At 46.4% G+C, this 25,195-nt stretch overlaps 5 pseudogenes; 1 reads left to right on the forward strand and 4 right to left on the reverse strand.

Annotated features, from left to right (window-relative positions):
* Positions 1–3,688: 3,688 nt before the first annotated feature.
* Positions 3,689–3,807, reverse strand: LOC143949215 (5S ribosomal RNA; annotated as a pseudogene).
* Positions 3,808–3,908: 101 nt separating this feature from the next.
* Positions 3,909–4,027, reverse strand: LOC143948753 (5S ribosomal RNA; annotated as a pseudogene).
* Positions 4,028–4,348: 321 nt separating this feature from the next.
* On the reverse strand, positions 4,349–4,467 carry LOC143946586 (5S ribosomal RNA; annotated as a pseudogene).
* Positions 4,468–6,239: 1,772 nt separating this feature from the next.
* On the forward strand, positions 6,240–6,358 carry LOC143949652 (5S ribosomal RNA; annotated as a pseudogene).
* Positions 6,359–15,603: 9,245 nt separating this feature from the next.
* Positions 15,604–15,722, reverse strand: LOC143949268 (5S ribosomal RNA; annotated as a pseudogene).
* Between the last annotated feature and the right edge of the window lie 9,473 nt (positions 15,723–25,195).

Genomic DNA, 25,195 nt, shown 5'->3' on the forward strand with positions numbered 1-25,195 from the left:
AAGCCTCTTGACAAAGGCCAAGATGGTCACCTTGGGAAACAAGCTAAAAAAAACAGGTCAAAGCCAACAACATAAAAAGAAGCCTACGGCATCCAGTATTCCCAGGCGATCTCCCAATCAAGACACTAACCAGACCAGATCCTTCTATGGCACCTGGTCTTCCCAGGCAGTCTCCCATCCAGGTACTAACCAGGCCTGACGCTGCTTAGCCTCTGAAATCAGACGAGATCGGGTGCTTTCAGGTTGATGTGGCCGTAAGCGTTCTCTTCGAGACACGCCTAACCCTCTTGACAAACGCCAAATGGTCGCCTTGAGAACAACAGACAAAGCCAACAACATAAAAGGAAGCCTATGGGCTTACAGCGGACCTTAAAAGATGGGACCCACTAGCTCTGTCATGGTTCGGACGCTGTAATGTGTTGAAGATGAACGCGTTGCCACGACTTCTGTATCTACTACAAGCCTTACCTATCAAAATACCCCAGACTTTCTTTCATTCGGTTCGCTCAATCTTTATCAAGTTCCTCTGGCGCGGAAAACATATGCGTATTGGTAGGGCAATGCTATTGCGACCGAAATTGCGGGGAGGTATTGGCTTCCCGGACCCTGCTCTATATTACACAGCGAGGCACATGACACCGGTGGTTGACTGGTGCCGGTGTTCTGCCATATACTGTCCGGCCATGATATAGTGTCCGCTGTGTACTCCAAAGCTGAACGGCTCCTGCGCGGTGAGTGGAGGTGGTAGCCCCACCATCCAAGCGGACATAGGGTTGTGAATATTAGCCACTTCCCGACCAGCGCACGACGATGTACGTCGACAGCATGGCACGGGCAGGCATATTGGCGTACATGTACGTCCAATATTCGTTGCCGCCGTGCCATCGGGAGCGCGCCGCCGGCGGCGCGCTCCCGCGCTGGTCGGGACCCCCGTGAGTCCGGTCGCGGGACCCGCGGACTCGATCGCCGTGGGCATCCCCGCGATCGTCTCACGGAGCGGCGGAAGTGAGGAAATGCTGTATAAACAACATTTTCTCATTCTGCCTAGCAACTAGTGACGCTGATCTCTGCTCCATGTGATTGGAGCAGAGATCAGTGTACACTAAATGAAAGCCCAACCCCCCCACAGTTAGTAACACTCTCCTAGGCACACTTAACCCCTACACTGCCACTCACTGGTTAACCCTTTCACTGCCAGTGTCATTTACACAGGAATCACTGCATTTATATAGCAGTGATTACTGTATAAATGACAATGGTCCCAAAAATGTGTCAAAAATGTCCGATGGGTCCCCGACAATGTCGCAGTCACAATAAAAATCGCAGATCGCCGCCATTACTAGTAAAAATAAAATAATAAAAAATTATTAATAAAAATGCTATAAAACTATCCCTATTTTGTAAACGCTATAACTTTTGCGCAAACCAATCAATAATCGCTTATTGCGATTTTTTTTACCAAAAATATGTAGACGAATACGTATTGGCCTAAATTGAGGGAAAAAAATGTTTTTTTATATATTTTTGGGGGATATTTATTATAACAAAAAGTAAAAAATAATGCGTTTTTTTCAAAATTGTCGCTCTATTTTTGTTTATAGCGCAAAAAATAAAAACCGCAGGGGTGATCAAATACCACCAAAAGAAAGCTCTATTTGTGGGAAAAAAAGGACGTTAATTTTGTTTGAGAACCAAGTCGCACGACCGCGCAATTGTCAGTTAAAGCGACGCAGTGCCGAATCGCAAAAAGTGGTCTGGTCTTTGACCAGCAAATTGGTCCGGTCTGAAAGTGGTTAGAGGGCCCCTCGCAGGCGAGCTTCGCTCGCCACGCTTCGGGCTTGGCTTCGCTGCGCTCGGCTCTTTTATATTCTTACTCTATGTCCACTTGGATAGTGGGGATAGAACCTGTACTCAGTGCGCAGGTGCCGTTCATGCTCGCAATTTTTGGAATCTGTGTTGCTGTGTACTGCGCATGCGCAGTACACAGCGGACACTATCCGATGGGGGACCATATGTGATAAGACACCGGCATGGGGAACTGAAGCTATGGGTCAAGCTAGAGCAGGAGATGGCGCGGGTTCCACTGGCTGGTCTGCCTTGGGCGGGGAGGCCATTGGAGCCCTGTGTGACTACTCACCCATTAATTGGCCCCTCGCTCGCCGAGATGGATAGTTTTTTTTACCTTTCCCACCTGACTAACTTCCCTTCTCCTATGACCCCAATTATTGGACATCCTAGATTCCCTCCGGGCCTGTCTGACCAGGCCTTTACCAGGCAAGCCCCGAAAGGGCTTCTGAGAGCAGCCCTATTTCTTGGACCCACAGGCTTGATTCCCATGGGAACCATACTGCTAGAGCAAGTACCTGTTGCATTGGATAGCTGGAGAGCTAGACAGCTAATCCATTTCCTCAGATCACTACCTAACCATTCGTTCTTCTCTAGACAATTCCACCCCTTCAAGGAACTTTGCCTGGATGATGGCCCAATTCATGGTTCCCTCTCTAGGTCCTACCTAATCCTGACAGATGCACAATCCTCCACGGATCCACCCTTCCTAGCTAAATGGAAAAGGGACTTACAAACTACATTCTCCAAACCACAGAAGGACAGAATACTCTTTTTCGCCCATAAGTCGTCACTCTGCAGTAAATATCAGGAGATCTCATATAAGCTGATCACATGCTGGTATTGTACACCGGTGGTGTTGGCCAAAATATTCCCCGGTCAATCTGACCGCTGCTGTCGCTGTGGGCAACAGGCTGGCACCATTCTCCACATTTTCTGGGAATGCCCTAAATTACAAACATTCGGGCAGCCTGTCCTGAGACTCATCCACAAGTTCACAGACATTTCCTTAGCCAATGATCCCGCAGCAGTTCTTCTCAATCTAACTCCTATGTCGATAAAGCGTTATCATAAGTCCTTACTTAAACATCTCCTCAAGGCAGCTAGGGCCTGCATCCCAAGTCAGTGGAAAGAGCAATCTGCTCCAATGGTGACCCAGTGGTTCGCAAGGGTTAATGATATTGAACGAATGGAAGACCTGACTGCCACAATGAGGGATAAAACGGAGGAGCATGGGAACAGATGGTTCTACTGGACCCAGTTTCGCTTTTCGGAAGAATACCTCCGCGAGACATAGTAAGCTCATGGTGATCGTTGGAGATCGCTGTTCCAAACGTTGGACAGCTGATGAGCTGGTGAGCCGAGGGCGTCTCTTGCTCCCTGGGAGGGGACCCCATCCTATCCACTCTACCCACGACACCCCCTTACCCCTTCTTTTCCTTTTCTGCCATTTCCTTCCCCAATCTTCTCTTTCCCCTTCTCCCTCCTTTCAGTTCTACTATTTCCCTTCTTAACTCAAAAAAGGGAAAAGAAAATGGTATGTTCCGACCCCATTTGACTACTACACAATACTCTTCCTCTATCTATGGATATCTAAACTCTTCGAAGGTAGCAGGGCTAGTATCAATAATATTTTAAGTGGTAGAGGATCCCAACGAGATGGAGCTTTAATCTCATCTTGATATGACCGCAAAGCTGTACACGTGCTATTCTCCTCGGACTTCTTACCATTGGCTCTGATATCCATGCAATATGATCGTTTGTTTGTAACTATTTGTATCACACATTCTGTGAAGTTGCCTTTGCATTGTATGTCGCATACTACTAAATAAAAAAAAAAAAAAGCCTATGGCATCTGGTATTTCCAGGCGGTCTCCCATCCAGGTACTAACCAGGCCCGACACTGTTTAGCATCCGAGATCAGACGAGATTGGGCGCTTTCAGGGTGATGGGGCCGTAGGTGATCTCTTTGGGCACTCTCAACCCTCTTGACAAACGCCAAGATGGTCACCTTGGGAAACAAGTGAAAAAAAAAACAGGTCAAGGCCAACAACATAAAAAGAAGCCTACAGCACCTAGTATTCCCAGGTGGTCTCCAATCCAGGTACTAGCAAGGCCCAACCCTGTTTAGCTTCTGAGATCAGAGGAGATCGGGCGCTTTCAGGGTTATGTGCCCATAGGCAATCTCTTTGGGCATTCTCAACCCTCTTGACAAATGCCAAGATAGTCACCTTGAGATACAAGCGAAAAAAAACAGGTCAATGTCAACAACATAAAAAGAAGAATACGGCACCTGGTATTCCAACGCCATCTCCCATCCAGGTACTAACTAGGCCCAACCCTTCTTAGCCTCAGAGAAGAGAAGAGATAGGGCTCTTTCAGGGTGATGCTGCTGTAAGCGATCTCTTTGGGCACTCTCATCCCTCTTGACAAATGCCAAGATGGTCACCTTGGGAAACAAGCGAAAAAAAAAAAACGAATCAACGCCAACAACATAAAAAGAAGCCTACAATAACTGGTATTCCCAGGTGGTCTCCCATCCAGGTACTAACCAGGCCCGACTCTTCTTAGCCTCCAAGGTCAGACGAGATTGGGTGCTTTCAGAGTGATGTGGCCATAGGCAATCTCTTCAGGCACTCTCAACCCTCTTGACAAACACCAAGATGGTCACTTTGGGAAACAAGCGGAAAAAAAACAGGTCAACGCCAACAACATAAAAAGAAGTCTACGACACCTGGTATTCCCAGGCGGTCTCCCCTCCAGGTACTAACAAGGCCTGACTCTTCTTAGCTTCCAACATCAAACGTGATCGGGTGCTTTCAGGGTGATGTGCCTGTAGGCAATCTCTTCAGGCACTTTCAACCCTCTTGACAAACGCCAAGATGGTCACCTTGGGAAACAAGCAAAAAAATAAAAATAAGTCGGAAGCTAGAGACAATACGGCCCGAGTCCTCAATTTAATCCATGCGGCGCATGTACAGGGAAGGCCCTTGCTTATGTTGTCAACAGACGTGGAGAAGGCCTTTGACAGGGTGGCCTGGCACTTTATGCAGGCCACCCTGAAACATATAGGTCCAATATATATATATATATCCAATGCAACAGGTACTTGCTCTAGCAGTATGGTCCCCATGGGAATCAAGCCCGTGGGTCCAAGAAATAGGGCTTCTCTCAGAAGCCCTTTCGGGGCTTGCCTGGTAAAGGCCTGGTCAGACAGGCCCGGAGGGAATCTAGGATGTCCAATAATTGGGGTCATAGGAGAAGGGAAGTTAGTCAGGTGGGAAAGGTGAAAAAAACTATCCATCTCGGCGAGCGAGGGGCCAATTAACGGGTGAGTAGTCACACAGGGCTCCAATGGCCTCCCCGCCCAAGGCAGACCAGCCAGTGGAACCCGCACCATCTCCTGCTCTAGCTTGACCCATAGCTTCAGTTCCCCATGCCGGTGTCTTATCACATATGGTCCCCCATCGGATAGTGTCCGCTGTGTACTGCGCATGCGCAGCGAGGCCAAGCCCGAAGCGTGGCGAGCGAAGCTCGCCTGCGAGGGGCCCTCTAATATTCACAACCCTATGTCCACTTGGATGGTGGGGCTACCACCTCCACTCACCGCGCATGAAAATCTCCGAAGCTTCGTCTGCTCCGTACTGCGCATGCGCAGTACGGCGCAGACACTATATCATGGCCGGACAGTATATGGCAGAACACCGGCACCAGTCAACACCGGTGTCATGTGCGTCGCTGTGTAATATAGAGCAGGGTCCGGGAAGCCAATACCTCCCCGCAATTTCGGTCGCAATAGCATTGCCCTACCAATACGCATATGTTTTCCACGCCAGAGGAACTTGATAAAGATTGAGGGAACCGCATGAAAGAAAGTCTGGGGTATTTTGATAGGTAAGGCTTGTAGTAGATACAGAAGTCGTGGCAACGCGTTCATCTTCAACACATTACAGCGTCCGAACCATGACAGAGCTAGTGGGTCCCATCTTTTAGGGTCCACTGTAAGCCCATAGGCTTCTTTTTATGTTGTTGGCTTTGACCTGTTTTTTTTGCTTGTTTCTCAAGGCGACCATCTTGCCGTTTGTCAAGAGGGTTGGGCGTGTCTTGAAGAGAACGCTTACGGCCACATCAACCTGAAAGCACCCGATCTCGTCTGATTTCAGAGGCTAAGCAGCGTCAGGCCTGGTTAGTACCTGGATGGGAGACTGCCTGGGAAGACCAGGTGCCACAGAAGGATCTGGTCTGGTTAGTGTCTTGATTGGGAGATCGCCTGGGAATACTGGATGCCGTAGGCTTCTTTTTATGTTGTTGGCTTTGACCTGTTTTTTTTAGCTTGTTTCCCAAGGTGACCATCTTGGCCTTTGTCAAGAGGCTTCAGAGTGCCCAAAGAGAGTGCCTACGGCCAAATCACCCTGAAAGAGCCCAATCTCATCTGATCTCGAAGGCTAAGCAGCGATGGGCCTGGTTAGTTCCTGGATGGGAGACAGCTTGGGAATACCAGGTGCCATAGGCTTCTCATTATGTTGTCGGCGTTGACCTGTTTTATTTTCCCTTGTTTCCCAAGGTGACCATCTTGGCATGTGTCAAGAGGGTTGAGAGTGCACAAAGAAATTGCCTACGAGCACAACAACCTGAAAGCGCCCAATCTCGCTTGGTCTCAGAGGCTAAGCAGGGTTGGGCCTGGTTTGTACCTGGATGGGAGACCGCCTGGGTTTTCCAGATGCCGCAGGCTTCTTTTTATGTTGTTGGTGTTGACCTGTTTTTTTCGCTTGTTTCCCAAAGTGATCATCTTGCCATTTGTCAAGAGGGTTGAGAGTGCCTAAAGAGATCGCTTACAGCCACATCACCCTGAAAGCACCCTATCTCTTCTGATCTCAGAGGCTAAGAAGGGTTGGGCCTAGTTAGTACTTGAATGGGAGACGGCCTTGGAATACCAGGTGCCGTATTCTTCTTTTTATGTTGTTGGCGTTGACCTGTTTTTTTTCGCTTGTTTCCCAGGGTTTTGGCATTTTTCAAGAGGGATGAGAGTGCCCAAAGAGATTGCCTATGGACACATCACCCTGAAAGCGCCCAATCTCCGCTGATCTCAGAGGCTAGAAAGGGACGCGCCTTGTTAATACCTGGATGGGAGACCGCGTGGAAATACTAGGTGCGGTAGGCTTCTTTTTATGTTGTTGGTGTTGACTTGTTTTTTTTGTTTGTTTCCTAAGGTGACCATCTTGGCATTTGTCAAGAGGGTTGAGCGTGCCTGAAAAAATCTACTATGGCTGCATCACCCTGAAAGAGCCAAATCTCATTTGATCTCAGAGGCTAAGCAGGGTTGGGACCTGGTTAGTACCTGGATGGGAGACCGCCTGGGATTTCTCGATGCCATAGGCTTTTTTTTTAAGTTGTTGGCATTGACTTATTTTTTATTTTTTGTTTTATTCTTTTACTAAGTATAAGTAGAACAACACAAATGTAACAGTCAACCATACAGCATGACCCAGGGTCACAATTACATGGTAACAAAAAATAGGCAGCCAAATAACTCTGGGTTCTCAGAGGGGAGTCCTAGAGTTTCATGCAGAAAAGAGAGAAACCCCACCTCCGACATGTAGTACAGTATAACTAATGCAGCTCCGTTCGGACAAATGTAATCATGGAGAACAACTGGACAAACTCTCAACCCTCTTGTTAAACGCCAAGATGGGAAACAAGCGAAAATAAACAGGTAAACGCCAACAACATAAAAAGAAGCCTACGGCATCTGGTATTCACAGATGGTCTCCCATACAGGTATTAACCAGGCCGTACACTGCTAGGCCTCCGAGATCAGATGAGATTGTACGCTTTCAGGGTGATGTGGCCATAGGTGTTCTATTTAGACACTCTCAATAGTGATGGACGAACTTCCGACGGGACGTTTCGCGAAAGCGAAATGCGAACGGACCCAAACGTTCGCGAAACCGAACGTTCGCCGCGGGCCCCATTGACTTCAATGGGAGGCGAACTTTGCAAACCTTCATGTCGAATTTGCGGCCACGTGGTAATTATTAGGGGGTAAAACGTAGTCCCACCATCTGGACAATGACATAATACATGTATGAGGTGAATTTGGGATCGATAACTACAAGCATTTTTATTTTATTTGGGAAATTGTTCTAACAATTCAGGACTATGGAGCTAATGAAGGCAATGGAGGAGAGGGAAGGTCAGGGACCAGGGTAGGCAAAGAAGAGGGTGCAGGAGATGATCACCAGCAGCGTGACATACCGGAATGACACATGCACCGTGATAGAGGCATCTGACAGCAGCACCGTAATACAGAGCACTGACAGCAGCACCGTGACATACAGCGCTGACAGCAGCACCGTGACATACAGCGCTGACAGCAGCACCGTGACATACAGCGCTGACAGCAGCACCGTGACATACAGCGCTGACAGCAGCACCGTGACATACAGCGCTGACAGCAGCACCGTGACATACAGCGCTGACAGCAGCACCGTGACATACAGCGCTGACAGCAGCACCGTGACATACAGCGCTGACAGCAGCACCGTGACATACAGCGCTGACAGCAGCACCGTGACATACAGCGCTGACAGCAGCACCGTGACATACAGCACTGACAGCAGCACCGTAAGCAGCCCCAGGAGGAAGTCAGCACAGCACAGGGATGGTGTGATCCCCTCATAATAAGAACCCCCAGGAGGAAGTCAGCACAGCACAGGGATAGTGTGATCCCTTCATAATAAGAACCCCCAGGAGGAAGTCAGCACAGCACAGGGATATCATAAGCAGCCCCAGTAGAAATATGACACCGCTCAACCTCTTCAAAGAGGAGGGTAGGGGCATATAGTACGGTGTGCTTTTTTGGGTCAAGGAAGTGAGCCAAATGAATTAAGAAGGTCTGTGTGCTTGATTAAAAAAATAGTTTATAGACATATACATGGTCTACTGGTCACATGTGTTGAATTCCTCCGAGATCCATGCCTCATTCATTTTTAGAAATGTGAGGTAGTTAACACTGTGGTGAGCTAGGCGAGTGCGCTTATCGGTCACAATCCCCCCTGCTGCGCTGAACGTCCTTTCGGACAGGACACTGGATGAGGGGCAAGCCAACAGTTCGATTGCAAATTGGGCAAGCTCTGGCCAGAGGTCAAGCCTGCCCACCCAGTAGTCTAGGGGTTCATCACTCCTCAGAGCGTCCACATCGGCCGTTAACCCAATGTAGTCGGACACCTGACGGTCTAGGCGTTCCCTGATGCTGGATCCGGATGACACCTGTCGATGGGTCGGCTGAAAGAATGACCTCATATCCGAAGTCACCAACACATCTTCAAACCGGCCTCTTCTTGCAGGCGCTGTTGGATTGGTACCCGCAAATCCTTCTCTGGGAGTGGGAATTGCTCCTCTGCCAGCGCACGCAAAAGCAGAATGCAGCATTTCTCGAAGCAAGGCCTGGAAGTGCTGCATTCTGACAGCCCTCTGCGACGGCGGTAACATTTCCGCCATTTTGTGTTTGTACCGGGGGTCTAAGTACGTTGCCACCCAGTACTGGTCCTTGACCCTCATGCTTTTTATACGGGGGTCCCTATTAAAAAACTGGAGCATGAAGGCCCCCATTTGCACTAAAGTGGAAGCGGTGTGGTGGCCTGGCTCCTGCTCATCATCCAGGATAATGTCGTCCTCTTCATTCTCCTCTCCCCATCCTCGCACAACAGGGATCCCAGAAAGGTTTAAAGCATGCTCTTCTTGCTCCTGCTCATCCGCCCCGGCACCATCCTCCTCTGACTCCTCATCAGACTCCTGTTGTTGACTTGTCTCAGATAGAGTAGCCCCCCCTGGGAATTCATCCAGCATTGCGACTTCCTCATCTTCCCGCTCCTGCTCCTCCACAGCCTGATCAATGACACGACGCAATGCACGCTCCAGAAAGAAGGCATAAGGTACCATGTCACTGATGGCGCCATGGCTGCGACTGACCAGTTTGGTGATCTCCTCAAATGGCCGCAGAAGTCTGCATGTGTCGCGCATGAGCAGCCACTGGCGCGGTGAAAAAAAACCCAGCTCCCCAGAACCGTTTCTTTCGCAGAGTTCATACAGGTAGACGTTAACTGCACGTTTCTGCTGGAGCAGCCTATCAAGCATATAGAAGGTTGAGTTCCATCGCGTCGGGCAATCGCAAATAAGACGTCTGACCGGCAGATGGTGTCGCCGCTGAATGTCAGCAAGGCGAGCCATGGCCGTGTAAGATCTTCTGAAATGGGCCGAGATTTTCCTTGCCTGCCGCAAGATGTCCTGGACCCCAGGGTATTTGACAAGGAATCGCTGCACGACCAAGTTTAAGACGTGTGCCATGCACGGCACGTGCGTGATTTTGCCCTGTTTCAATGCGCTAAGCAGATTGGCACCGTTGTCACACACCACTTTACCAACTGTCAAATTGAGCGGTGTTAGCCACTCATCTGCCTGTGAACGCAAAGCTGAAAGGAGTGCCGGGCCAGTGTGGCTCTTTGCTTCCAGGCACAACAGACGCAGCACGGCATGGCAACGTCTCACCTGGCATGTGGAATAGGTTCTGGGGAGCTTGGGCGGTGCAGTGGAAGAGACGCTAGCAGCGGAAAAGGAGGAGGCAGCTGAGGAGGAGAGGGAGGAGGATGGAGTAGGAGGAGGAGAAGAAGAGTCAGGCCTGCATGCAATCCGTGGCGGTAAAACCAAATCTACACGGGTGCCACGGGTTACATGCTTGACGGCCGTCAGAAGGTTCACCCAGTGGGCAGTAAAACTGATATACCTTCCCTGCCCGTGTTTGCTAGACCACGTGTCTGTGGTCAGATGTATCTTGGCACCGACACTGTGTGCCAGAGATACATTCACTTGCCGCTGAACATGGCCATATAGCTCTGGGATGCCCTTCTCTGAGAAATACTTCCTTCCTGGGACCTTCCATTGTGGTGTTCCAATGGCCACAAATTTGCGAAAGGCCTCCGAGTCCACCAGTTTATATGGCAGTAGTTGGCGGGCTATGAGTTCTGACAAGCCAGCCGCCAACCGTTGGGCAAGAGGGTTATCCGGCGTCATCATTTTTTTACGCTCAAACATTAGGCCCACGGAAGCCTGCCTTTTTGCAGAAAAATGTGAGCTTGGCGTGATGGAAGGTGGAGTGGAGGACAATTGTGAGGAGAGAGGAGAAGGAGAAGTAGAAGACGAGGCTGGACGGTGAGAGCCTGCAGTGTGGCTTTGTGTGTTCCGTTGCTCCCACTGGGCTCGGTGATGGCTGCTCATGTGCCTTCTTAAGGCGGTCGTCCCTAGGTGAGTATTGGGCTTACCGCGACTAACGCGTTGACTGCAAAGATTGCAGATGGCAACGCTATTGTCAGCAGCGGACACGTTAAAAAAAGCCCACACTGCGGAGCCATGTGCCGGTGTCCTGGGAGCACCAGATGTGACCGTACATGGTCGATGACTCGCTCCTGATACATTTGCAGTCTGCTTTGTCCCTGCTGTGCAATGTAAGTCATTGCTGCTTCTCCTCCCTATCTGCTGGTCCATATCTCCCTCTGAACTCCCCTCCTCTTCCTCTCTTGTGGGCACCCACGTGACATCACTAGACACGTCATCATCAACGTCACCTTCCCCACCGCTATAAGTAGAGATCTCGGAGTAGGCAGCAACACCGGGGACCAACCTCCTCCTTGGGCTGATCTGGGTACTGGCGTCAGACTGCTGAGTAGCGCTTGTTGCTACCTCCTCTTCCTGATCCAATACCAAGAGTGGCTGCGCATCAGAAATGTCCTCTTGATATGGATCGGAAAATAATTCCAGTGACTCAAGCGGAAGGTATGTGGTGGTGGTGGTGGTGGTCGTGTTGTTGGTGGTAGTGTCTTTGGGGGTGCACATAGCAGAGAGTGAAGAAGAGGGTGCAGATCGAGAGGATGAGGAGGGTGCAGAAGAGTAAGGCTGAGCGAGCCACTCAACCAAGTCTGGTGCATCCTTTAAAGTAATTGAACGCACCTTCTGCAACTTCCCACTTTGGCTCAAGCCTGTTGCTCCTGCCCTACCCCTACCACCCCTGCGGAAGGGCCTGCCTCTTCCTCTGCCTGTCATTTTTTAAATGACCCTGTGACAAAACTCTTAGTCCCTATACCGATGAAGGACTGCTGCAGTATAGGGCAGCGGTCAGCAGTGGTGCACGTCAACCCTATCTATTGTGGACCGATAGCGGTCCTTACAGAACAGCAGACTGTACCGCACTCAAGCCTATGTACCGTAGCACCCTATACCAAGTTACCAGTCCTTATAAGAACTTTTGTGGAACAAGCAGGTTGTGTGTTAGTGATTAGCAGACTGTACGTCAGTCCCTATACCGCTGAAGGACTGCTGCAGTATAGGTGAGCGGTCAGCAGTGGTGCACGTCAACCCTATCTATTGTGGACCTATAGCGGTCCTTACAGAACAGCAGACTGTACCGCACTCAAGCCTATGTACCGTAGCACCCTATACCAAGTTACCAGTCCTTATAAGAACTTTTGTGGACCAAGCAGGTTGTGTATTAGTGTTTAGCAGACTGTACGTCAGTCCCTATACCGCTGAAGGACTGCTGCAGTATAGGGCAGCGGTCAGCAGTGGTGCACGTCAACCCTATCTATTGTGGACCGATAGCGGTCCTTACAGAACAGCAGACTGTACCGCACTCAAGCCTATGTACCGTAGCACCCTATACCAAGTTACCAGTCCTTATAAGAACTTTTGTGGAACAAGCAGGTTGTGTGTTAGTGATTAGCAGACTGTACGTCAGTCCCTATACCGCTGAAGGACTGCTGCAGTATAGGGCAGCGGTCAGCAGTGGTGCACGTCAACCCTATCTATTGTGGACCGATAGCGGTCCTTACAGAACAGCAGACTGTACCGCACTCAAGCCTATGTACCGTAGCACCCTATACCAAGTTACCAGTCCTTATAAGAACTTTTGTGGAACAAGCAGGTTGTGTGTTAGTGATTAGCAGACTGTACGTCAGTCCCTATACCGCTGAAGGACTGCTGCAGTATAGGTGAGCGGTCAGCAGTGGTGCACGTCAACCCTATCTATTGTGGACCGATAGCGGTCCTTACAGAACAGCAGACTGTACCGCACTCAAGCCTATGTACCGTAGCACCCTATACCAAGTTACCAGTCCTTATAAGAACTTTTGTGGACCAAGCAGGTTGTGTATTAGTGTTTAGCAGACTGTACGTCAGTCCCTATACCGCTGAAGGACTGCTGCAGTATAGGGCAGCGGTCAGCAGTGGTGCACGTCAACCCTATCTATTGTGGACCGATAGCGGTCCTTACAGAACAGCAGACTGTACCGCACTCAAGCCTATGTACCGTAGCACCCTATACCAAGTTACCAGTCCTTATAAGAACTTTTGTGGAACAAGCAGGTTGTGTGTTAGTGATTAGCAGACTGTACGTCAGTCCCTATACCGCTGAAGGACTGCTGCAGTATAGGTGAGCGGTCAGCAGTGGTGCACGTCAACCCTATCTATTGTGGACCGATAGCGGTCCTTACAGAACAGCAGACTGTACCGCACTCAAGCCTATGTACCGTAGCACCCTATACCAAGTTACCAGTCCTTATAAGAACTTTTGTGGACCAAGCAGGTTGTGTATTAGTGTTTAGCAGACTGTACGTCAGTCCCTATACCGCTGAAGGACTGCTGCAGTATAGGGCAGCGGTCAGCAGTGGTGCACGTCAACCCTATCTATTGTGGACCGATAGCGGTCCTTACAGAACAGCAGACTGTACCGCACTCAAGCCTATGTACCGTAGCACCCTATACCAAGTTACCAGTCCTTATAAGAACTTTTGTGGAACAAGCAGGTTGTGTGTTAGTGATTAGCAGACTGTACGTCAGTCCCTATACCGCTGAAGGACTGCTGCAGTATAGGTGAGCGGTCAGCAGTGGTGCACGTCAACCCTATCTATTGTGGACCGATAGCGGTCCTTACAGAACAGCAGACTGTACCGCACTCAAGCCTATGTACCGTAGCACCCTATACCAAGTTACCAGTCCTTATAAGAACTTTTGTGGACCAAGCAGGTTGTGTATTAGTGTTTAGCAGACTGTACGTCAGTCCCTATACCGCTGAAGGACTGCTGCAGTATAGGGCAGCGGTCAGCAGTGGTGCACGTCAACCCTATCTATTGTGGACCGATAGCGGTCCTTACAGAACAGCAGACTGTACCGCACTCAAGCCTATGTACCGTAGCACCCTATACCAAGTTACCAGTCCTTATAAGAACTTTTGTGGAACAAGCAGGTTGTGTGTTAGTGATTAGCAGACTGTACGTCAGTCCCTATACCGCTGAAGGACTGCTGCAGTATAGGTGAGCGGTCAGCAGTGGTGCACGTCAACCCTATCTATTGTGGACCGATAGCGGTCCTTACAGAACAGCAGACTGTACCGCACTCAAGCCTATGTACCGTAGCACCCTATACCAAGTTACCAGTCCTTATAAGAACTTTTGTGGAACAAGTGAGTTGTGAATGTTTAGCAGACTGCAGCAGAAGGGCAGCAGTCAAGTATAATATCCTTTCTATATTTGGAAGAAAGAATATTATACATGTACAAGCCTATTACTGTACCACTGATACCAGTCCTGAAAAGAACCTTTGTGGAACTAATAATAACAGCAAGTCTTTAAAATTACCCTCACTGCCTGACAACACTGCTTCCTTCCTGTCCCTATACAAATTGGCAAAAAAAGAGAACGATTAGTGGTTACTGGAACAGCTCTTTTGTGGACCTTGATAGTAACAGCTAATGATGATGATGATGATGATGATGATGAAAGACTAATCTGGCTGTCCCTGTAGCATACACCGTCCTTTCCCTTTCTCTAAACTAACAAAAGACACTCAGGCTGCTGCAAGAATCAGCAGCACAGCAAACCTATCAACACCTAACACCTATACCAGTCCTGAAAAGAACTTTTGTGTACCAAATAGCTAGTGGTTTATCTCTCCCTACTCCACACAGGAACCTGTCCCTATCGTAACAGAAGAAAGAATGTAAAATGGCCACCGGATCGGGTGTATTTATAGGTTAGGGGGAATGTACAAGTGTCCATGTGCTGTCATGTCTCAATTGGCTGTCCTGTATCACATGATAAACGTGTCACCAAAGGTTAAAGTTCTTGTATACATTAAACACGTAAGTCCGCCGCGGCGAACGACGGAAAAAGGCGTTCGAACGTGCGGACCGCGAATGTCGGAAATTCGCCGCGAAACGACCGCCGGGCGAACCGTTCGGCCATCACTAACTCTCAACCCTCTTGACAAACACCAAGATGGTTATCTTGGGAGACAAGTGAAAAAAAACAGGTCAACGCCAACAACATAGACCCTGGCGGTCTCCCATCTGACCCAGAACCTGCTTAGCCTCTGAGTTCGGGCGCTTTCAGGGTGATGTGACCTCAGGCGAACGCTTTGGGACATACTCAAAACTCTTGACTGATGCTAAAATGGTCACCTTGGGAAACAAGCGAAAAAAAAACAGGTCAAAGCCAACAATATAAAAAGATTCCTACGGCACCTTTAATTAGGTACTATCCAGGCCGGACCCTGCTTAGCCTCTGAGATCAGATGAGATTGGGCGCTTTCAGGGGGATGTGGCCGTAGGAGATTCCTTTGGGCTCTCTCAGCCCTCTTGACAAATGCCAAGATGATCACCTTGGAAACAAGCGGAAAAAAAAAAACCATGTCAACGCCAACAACATAAAAAGAATCCTACGGCACCTGGTATTCCCAGTTGGTCTCCCATCCAGTTACTAATCAGGCCCGACAATGCTTAGCCTCCGAGATCAGACAAGATCAGGCACTTTCAACGTGATGGGGCCATAGGCGATCTCTTCGGGCACTCTCAACCATCTTGACAAACGCCAACATGGTCATCTTGGGAAACAAGCGAAAAAAACCAAGTCATTGCCAACATTGGAGGCTAAGCAGGGTTGGGCAATCAGTTTCCTTGCCTGAAATAGGCATCTCAGAACTGCCATCTGGCTACTTCCCGGGTTTCCAACTCCTTCAACTAATCCCAGGAGACAATACTTCGCCTCCATCCTGGTGGAGGTTCCAAACACCCGATCAATGGTTGCTGTCACCTCTGTCCAGTAGCGGATCAACTTCGGGCATCTCCAAAACATGTGCATCATGTCTCCCCCCATGTTCCCGCACCGGGGGCAACTTGCGTCCGGCCGTTTGGCCAAACTGAAAAAGTTTACGAGGAGCATAATAGGTTCTATATAATAAGAACAGATGTGACATCCTCTGTGAGGAGAGCCACAATTCACCACGCCAATTATAGCTCAGGGGGGTTTAGTACACACCCCACACTATATAAGGACGGCAGCGCGGCGGCCTTGTATAGTGTGTTGCAGTGGTCAGGGAAAGAGGACGATAGGCAGGGACAGTGTCTTTACTGCTTGGGAACCTGGCACTGTTACAGTGGGTGTTATGTGCCTCCTGCACAGTACACACCTGAAGCTACCCTTTATTACTGGTGTTCAATTTCTGCAATACATGCATCTGCAGTGCAGAAGTTAGAGTGGGTGTTGTGTGCCTCCTGCACAGTATACACCTTATTGCTGGTGTTCTGTTTCTGTAATACAGGAACCTAGCACTGTTACAGTGCTAGGGTGTACAGAGAAGCTGGTATATATAGAAGACTACTTCAAGCATGCAATAAAACTATCATACATATAAATAAACCATGTACTCTTTTGCTCTATTTTGCATATTTGTAATGCTCCACATCAACTGTCACATTGAGTATGACACACCATCCTGACTTATTTTTCTTTATTTCTTATTAGAAATAGAGAGTACTATCTCAAAATCCGGTTACATCTATTCACTTCGATGAGTTCTACCGCTAATTGTACGGTAATGCAAAATGTTCACAAAACCATCCATTTGCTACCAGACATGCTGCACATACTAAGAGTAATGTAACTATCGCTCGATAGCGATGTAAACAGTTTTATTGCTTTTCTGACATTAACCGAGTATCTCTGACATTAACTGAGTATCTCTCTGCACTATGATCTTAATAATAATAATATTAATAATAATAATATTAGGATTGTGTAATGCAAAGATCAACTAGCTTTCTCATTGGTACCGGCATATCCTTTAAATTTAGACTAACGCAACTATTTCTCAGCCATTTTCAAGCTAAGCTTTCAATCTCTTACCTTTGAACAGCGATACTTCCTCCCTACAATATTAAGCCATTTAAATGTCCTATTGGTCGCCTATATTATACAACTCTCTGAAAAGCCTATATGTAGAGAATAAAACTAGTCTTAAATCTTAATAAAACAGTTTTATTGCTCAACCAGTATCAGCTGTCGTGACAAATAAACGTTTCCACTGTTTGACTCTGTTTTCTGTATTACTTCTTTTTCTCCACCTTAACTGTCACAGTTAAAACACAGTAACAAAACATTTCTTTTTACCGCTGCAAAATGTGAGAAAAGCAGTGTAAGCCGTCTTTCTGCCATATGCTTCAGAAAATTAATGTACCGCTTTCAAATCCATATCAATTCCACATAACCGTGAACCGTCTTACAATTTTAATATTTACTGATAGCAATTACTGATATTAAATTATGACTATTCCAGTGGAAAAGGACCGCGTAATGGAATTGTGAAATTAATCATAATCTCAGCGTTAATTTAGCTGATAAATTTACGATTTACTCAACGATTTACTCAACGATTTAAACTTAGATTTTTTTCATTCTAAGTCTATTTATTCTTAAATAATTTATACTATATGTACTCTTAAATTATGTACTGTTGTTCTGTATTTTAGCCGTTCTCATATTTCGTTTTATGTTGCAACCATCGAATCTCATTGCTATTCCGACATTCTGCATTAATGAGGATATTACTTTGCAACTATCCCTTGATCCCTTTTGTGTATTCACTTTATCTCGACCTATGTATACTGCCTCAATATTTTCCTAATTTGTTTTGCTATACTTATTATTATTATATTATAGCTATTACTAACTCTAAATCATTGTAAACCTAACCATAGTTATGTCTGCAGCTAATTTTACGTTAAAGCAAAATTCACACAAAACCATCGTTTTAAAACCTTTACACATTAAGAGTAATGTAACCATCTCTCGCTACCTGTATACAATAGGATTCTCTTTCCAGTGGAAACGGAAAACAGTCAGTGTAAGCCGTCTTCGTGCGCAACAAAATTAATGGAACGATTTACACTTTGGAATTTGCAAGCTACGTCAATTTACTCTTAAATAATGTACCTTTGCATTTATCCCTTGACTTTGCAACTATGCCCTGATCCCTTTTGTGTAGTCACTATATCTCGACCTATACATACTGCCTCAATATTTTCCTAATTTGTTTTGCTATACTTATTATTATTATTTTATAGAGATTACTATCTCTAAATCATTGTAACAAGTTATAATGTCTACAGCTAATTTTACGTTAAAGCAAAAGTCACACAAAACCATCTTTTTAAAACCTTTTACACACTGCACATTAAGATTAATGCAACCATCTCTCGCTACCTCTATGCAATAGGATTCTCTTTCTGACTCTATTTTGTTATACTTCTTCTCCACATTAACTGTCACACTGATAACCATTTGTAACACATAACACTTGCAACACATTTTTTAACAGCAGCAAAATGTGAGAAAAGCAGTGGGACGGTTTACTTGATTGAGAAGTGGTTGCAGTAGCAAAGCTTAGCAATACAGTTTGATTACATTAATAACACATAATGCAACTATTTTACATTCACATCATGCATACATCCTAATGTAAGCTGTCTATCACTATTAATGTTCATGGTTACTGATACATTATGCCGATAACCAGTGGAAACGGAAAACAGTCAGTGTAAGCCGTCTTCGTGCGTAACAAAATTAATGGAACGATTTACACGTTGGAATTTTCAAGCTACGTCAATTTACTCTTAAATACCCTTTAGCTGCTTAGCTCACACTTTGCTGTATGTAGCCGCGTTTACATGTAAGTAACCAATGGGGATTGACATTTCATGTCCATCTCACATCTCTAATGCAATTTGTCTCTTTGCCATGTCATACTTTGCCAGTTATTATACTTTCTCACCCGATAGAAACCTAGTCGTTGCTGATACTTCATGATTACAGCAATTATCTCATCTAATTGCTATTCCGACATTCTGCCTTGGTATTACTTTGCAAGGCTCTATTGAACAATGTAAAGGTAAGCTAGATATTTTGTGTATTTCCACTTAAACTCGACCAATATATACTGTCTCAATATTATCCTTTCTAATTTTGCTAAATTAGATTATAGAGTTTGCTATATCTAAATCCAGGTTACCTAATCACCTTTATTACGTATACTGCTAATTTTAGGATAATACAAAACCATCTTTTTGCTTCTTTACACGCAGCACATATTAAGAGTAATACAATGCTACCGTGAACAGTTTAATTGCTCTTCTCACATTTAGCTGGTATCTCTCTGATATAGGAAACTGAATTTGTACCACAACGATCACTCATCTAATATCAGTCCACTCAGTGCTACCGGGATAGCGTTTACATTTAGAGTAATGAAATGATTTCTCAGTCATTTTGGAGCTACTGCAACAAACGCTTCCGATCTCTTTTAAACTGCAATACTTAATCTCTGCAATATTAAGTAATATTTAGCTGCTTAGCTCACACTTTGCTGTATGTAGCCGCCTTAACTGTATTAATGGTTACATGTAAATAACCAATGGGGAATGAAATTTCATGTCTATCTCACATCTCTAATGCAATTTGTCTCTTTGCCATTGTCATACTTTGCCAGTTATTATACTTATTCATCCTTAAAGATACGTAAGGATCCTGAAAAACGATAGAAACCTAGTCACGTCGTTGCTGATATTTCATGATTACAGCAATCATCTCCTCTTATTGATATTCCGACATTATGCTTTGGTATTACTTTGCAACGCTCTATTGAACAATGTAAAGGTAAGCTAGATATTTTGTGTATTTCCACTTAAACTCGACTTTTATATACTGTCTCAATATTATCCGTTCTAATTTTGCTAAATTAGATTGTAGAGTTTGCTATGTCTAAATCCAGGTTACCTACTGACCTTTATTACGCATACTGCTAATTTTAGGGTAATACAAAACCATCTTATTGCTTCTTTGCTCGCTGGACATATTAAGAGTAATGCAATGCTACCGTGAACAGTTTAATTGCTCGTCTCACATTTAGCTGGTATCTCTCTGCTATAGGAAACTGAATTTGTACTACAACGATCACTCATCTAATATCAGTCCACTCAGTGCTACCGGGATAATTTTTACATTTAGAGTAATGAAATTATTTCTCAGTCATTTTGGAGCTACTGCAACTAAAGCTTCCTATCTCATTTCGACTGCAATAATTAATCTCTGCTATTGCAGAATATTTAGCTGCTTAACTCACACTTTGCTGTACGTATATACTGTCTCAATATTAATTTTAGAGTTATTTTGCTATATTTATTATTAGTATAAACAGATTACTATTTTTAAATCCTGGTAAACCAGCTCACATTAAACCATCTAATTTCTACCTTACACGCAGCACATATTAACATATTAACATTTAGCCGGTATCTCTCTGCAATAGTAAACGAAATGTGTAGATCACTCATCGAATATCGTCTTTTCAGTGCTACCGGAACAACTTTTAAATTTAGAGTAATGCAACGATTTCTCAGTTTTATGAAGCTACTGCAACTAACGCTTTGGATCTCTTTCCTGATAAATTACGCTCTGCAATATTAAGCCATGTAAATTGTCCTATTGGTCTGCTAACAATGCTATGTATAATAATACAAATCTATCAAACGCAATATCGTCTCACTGCAATACTTACACTCCGCATAATATATATGAATAATGATAATAATGCTAATAATAAAGTCGTCTAAAACTCGGCTATAAGTAGAGCCAAACCAATAACGGCCAATTACTTAACGTCTATCAGTCAATGACTTAACAAAATAAACTTAGCACTCTTTTGCTCTATTTTGCATAGTTGTAGTTCTCCACATTAACTGTCACATTGATATCACCACTGACAACACATCACTTTTTAACAGCACCAAAATATGAAAAAAGCACTTTACATGTTTCAGAAGTAGTTGCATTAGCAAAAAATAAAGTCATGTCTTCTTTACACGCTAGCTTTTCTGTATACATTAATCTCTGTGTGTACACCAGCCACTCAATATTAGACTAGCCTCTCTGTCTTCTGTATACACGTGCCCGTAATCTATATATACTAGCCTGCCTTCTTTTTACAATAGTCTCGGTGTCCCAGCCTCTCTGCATACACTAGCCTCACTGAATTCCCCAGACTGTCTTCTGTATACACAAGCCTATCTGTAAAAAAAAATAGCCGGTCTTCTGCATACTCTAGCCTCTCTGTGTAACACAGTCTCTCTCTGGATTCCCTAGCCTCCATCTCTGCATACCCAGGACCTTCCTCTGTATAATCTAGCCTATCTGTATACACTAGCTGGTCTTTTGTACAAATTATCTTCTCTGTAGCCGGTCTTCTGTATACACGAGCCTCACTGTCTACTCTTGGTTGTCTTTTGTATACACTAGCATCTCTTTATACATTAGCTCTCTGTATACCCAAGCCTCTCTGTATACACTAGTCCACCGGTATACACTAGCAAGTCTGCATACACTAGCCTCTCTTTGTAACCCAACATCTCTCTCTGTATACCTTAGCCTCCATCTCTGCATACCCAGGACGTTCTTCTGTATAATCTAGCCTATGTGTATACACTAGCCGGTCTTCTGTAGACATTAGCCTCCCTGTATAAACTAGCTGGTCCTCTGTATACACTAGTCCATCTGTATACACTAGCAAGTATGCATACCCTAGCCTCCATCTCTGCATACCCAGGACGTTCTTCTGTATAATCTAGCCTATCTGTATACACTAGCCTGTCTTTTGTACACATTAGCCTCTCTGTATAAACTAGCTGGTCCTCTGTATACACTAGTCCATCTGTATACACTAGCAAGTATGCATACCCTAGCCTCCATCTCTGCATACCCAGGACGTTCTTCTGTATAATCTAGCCTATCTGTATACACTAGTGACCATTTTGGCATGTGTCAAGAGGGTTGAGAGTGCACAAAGAAATTGCCTACGAGCACAACACCCTGAAAGCGCCCAATCTCGTTTGGTCTCAGAGGCTAAGCAGGGTTGGGCCTGGTTTGTACCTGGATGGGAGACCGCCTGGGTTTTCCAGAGCTGGTCATGTCCAGAACCCTGGGGTTCTTCTGGGTCCTGAAGGCTAGTAAGGAGACAAGCCATAGTCAAAAGGGAGGACGGGGGAAGAAGAGAGTGCAAAGACGGAGAGAGAGGTGGTGGGGGGATGGCGGTTTTCCAGATGCCGCAGGCTTATTTTTATGTTGTTGGTGTTGACCTGTTTTTTTCGCTTGTTTGCCAAAGTGATCATCTTGGCATTTGTCAAGAGGGTTGAGAGTGCCTAAAGAGATCGCTTACAGCCGCATAATCCTGAAAGCACCCTATCTCTTCTGATCTCAGAGGCTAAGAAGGGTTGGGCCTAGTTAGTACTTGAATGGGAGACGGCCTTGGAATACCAGGTGCCGTATTCTTCTTTTTATGTTGTAGGCGTTGACCTGTTTTTTTTCGCTTGTTTCCCAGGGTGACTATCTTGGCAGTTTTCAAGAGGGATGAGAGTGCCCAAAGAGATTGCCTATGGGCACATCACCCTGAAAGCGCCCAATCTCCGCTGATCTCAGAGGCTAGAAAGGGTCGCGCCTTGGTAATACCTGGATGGGAGACCGCCTGGAAATACTAGGTGTGGTAGGCTTCTTTTTATGTTGTTGGCGTTGACTTGTTTTTTTTGTTTGTTTCCCAAGGTGACCATCTTGGCGTTTGTCAAGAGGGTTGAGCGTGCCTGAAAAAATCTACTATGGCTGCATCACCCTGAAAGAGCCAAATCTCATTTGATCTCAGAGGCTAAGCAGGGTTGGGACCTGGTTAGTACCTGGATGGGAGACCGCCTGGGATTTCTCGATGCCATAGGCTTTTTTTTAAAGTTGTTGGCATTGACTTATTTTTTTTTTTGTTTTATTCTTTTATTAAGTATAAGTAGAACAACATAAATATAACAGTCAATCATACAGCATGACCCAGGGTCACAATTACATGGTAACAAAAAATAGGCAGCCAAAAAACTCTGGGTTCTCAGAGGGGAGTCCTAGAGTTTCATGCAGAAAAGAGAGAAACCCCACCTCGGACATGTAGTACAGTATAACTAATGCAGCTCCGTTTGGACTTTAGCCAAAATTTTTATATCTGCTTGGAGCAGCGAGATGGGGCGATAGGAATCCGGGGAGTGGGGATCCTTTCCTGGCTTGGGTATTACTATAAAAACTGCCTGCCGTAGAGTATCAGGTAGGGACCCGGAGTCAAATATGTGTGTATATAATCTCAACAATTCTGACACTAGTGTCTCAGAGTAGTGGGCATAGAAATCCAGGGGAATACCATCCAGTCCAGGGGCCTTAGCCGTTGCAAGGGATGCCACCGCTTGCCTAATCTCATCTGCCGATATCGGGGCCTCAAGAGACTCAACCTGAGCCTCAGACAGGTAGGGAAGAGAGATATCTCTGAAGTACGCCCCCGTCTCAGTTCTCGGCCTATGCACCTGCGACTCATAAAGGGCAGCATAGTAAGCATGAAACATGGTGGCCACTGTTGGCGGATCAGTCACCTCCTCACCCCCATTGTCAGTCAACGAAACCACCACCGGGGGCTTGGAGTCCCGATGCGCCAAGTAGGCCAGCAACTTTCCCGCCCTCTCTCCTTGTTCAAACACCCGTTGCTTAACAAAAAACAACTTTTGCTTAGCCTGTTCAATGTGGAGGTGATCTACTAGCCTTGTGTGGTGACGTAATACCTGGGCCTTAGCAGGTGTGGGGTCAGTAGTGAAGTCAGTGGTCACCGAGTCCAGCTCCCGTAGGGCATTAGATAGCAAAGTCTTGGAGGTACGCTTCAACCGGTTAATCCGGTGTGTTAAATTGGAGCGTACCTGCAGTTTAAAAGCCTCCCAGGTACAGTCAACCGGAGCCGTCCCCTGATTAGTAGTAAAGAAAAACCCCCATTCGTCCCCTAAGTCTTCGCTGGCCGGGTACAACATGGCGTACTTGAGGTGATGTGCCCTAAGGCGCCTCTTGACTTCCACGAATCGGGAACAACGTTTTTGAACTTCTGCGGAGAAGTCAGGAAACACTGAGATATGTCCGTTCTGAAACAGGATGTTGCCTTTTTCACGAGTAAGGCGAAGGATGGCATCCCTATCCCAGTAATTTAACAGCTTAGCAATGCACGTGCGAGGAGGTGCCCCCTCCGGCGGCGGGCGGGCAGGCATTCTGTGGGCCCTTTCAATAATAAATGAGGTAGAGAACGCTTCCCTACCGTAGGCCTTAATCAGGAGAGATTCCAAAAATGTCGCCTGGTCAGCCCCCTCGGAGCCCTCCGGCAGGCCGATAAAGCGGAGGTTAGATCTGCGGGCCCTATTCTCAAGGTCGTCCTGTTTCTGGGCCAGCTGCTGGAGCTGCCTTTGCACATCCTCTTGGGCATGCTGCAGAGGGAACAGGACATCTTCGGCCTGACTGATCCGGGTTTCAGTTTCCTTCACTCTGTCACGCAGTTTAGCCATGTCCTGTCGGATAAGTGAGACATCCACCCTAACCTCCTCAAGTTTAGTTGTCAGTGTGGTCTGGCAGGTAGAAATCGCCTCAAGCACCTTCGCCGTGTCTGAGGTAGCAGGTTCTCCAGCCGGAGTGGACTGTCCGCCATGTTGGCCCTCATAGTCCCGCCGGAACTTTTCTAGAGATGCCGCCGCTGCAGACTGCTTCTTTGTCGGAGACATCGTCCCAATGTATACACAAGAAGGTAGCGGGTACTACACCGGTAAAATCGTAGGTAAAACAGTTAGTGGGCACCCAGGATCACTACAGGAGATCGCGGTAGGAGCGGAGCTCAGGTCACAAGCGTCCTACTCCATTGCTGTCCAGGCCACGCCCCGTGCCATAGGCTTCTTTTTATGTTGTTGGCTTTGAACTGTTTTTTTCACTTGTTTCTCAAGGCGACCATCTTGGCGTTTGTCAAGAGGGTTGGGAGTGTCTTGAAGAGAACGCTTACGGCCACATCACCCTGAAAGCACCTGATCTCGTCTGATTTCAGAGGCTTAGCAGCGTCAGGCCTGGTTAGTACCTGGATGGGAGACTGCCTGGGA

The sequence above is a fragment of the Lithobates pipiens genome, unplaced genomic scaffold (genome assembly GCF_037356315.1).
Source record: "Lithobates pipiens isolate NorthernLeopardFrog02 unplaced genomic scaffold, aLitPip1_a1.2 Scaffold_30, whole genome shotgun sequence".
Lineage (NCBI taxonomy): Eukaryota > Metazoa > Chordata > Amphibia > Anura > Ranidae > Lithobates > Lithobates pipiens.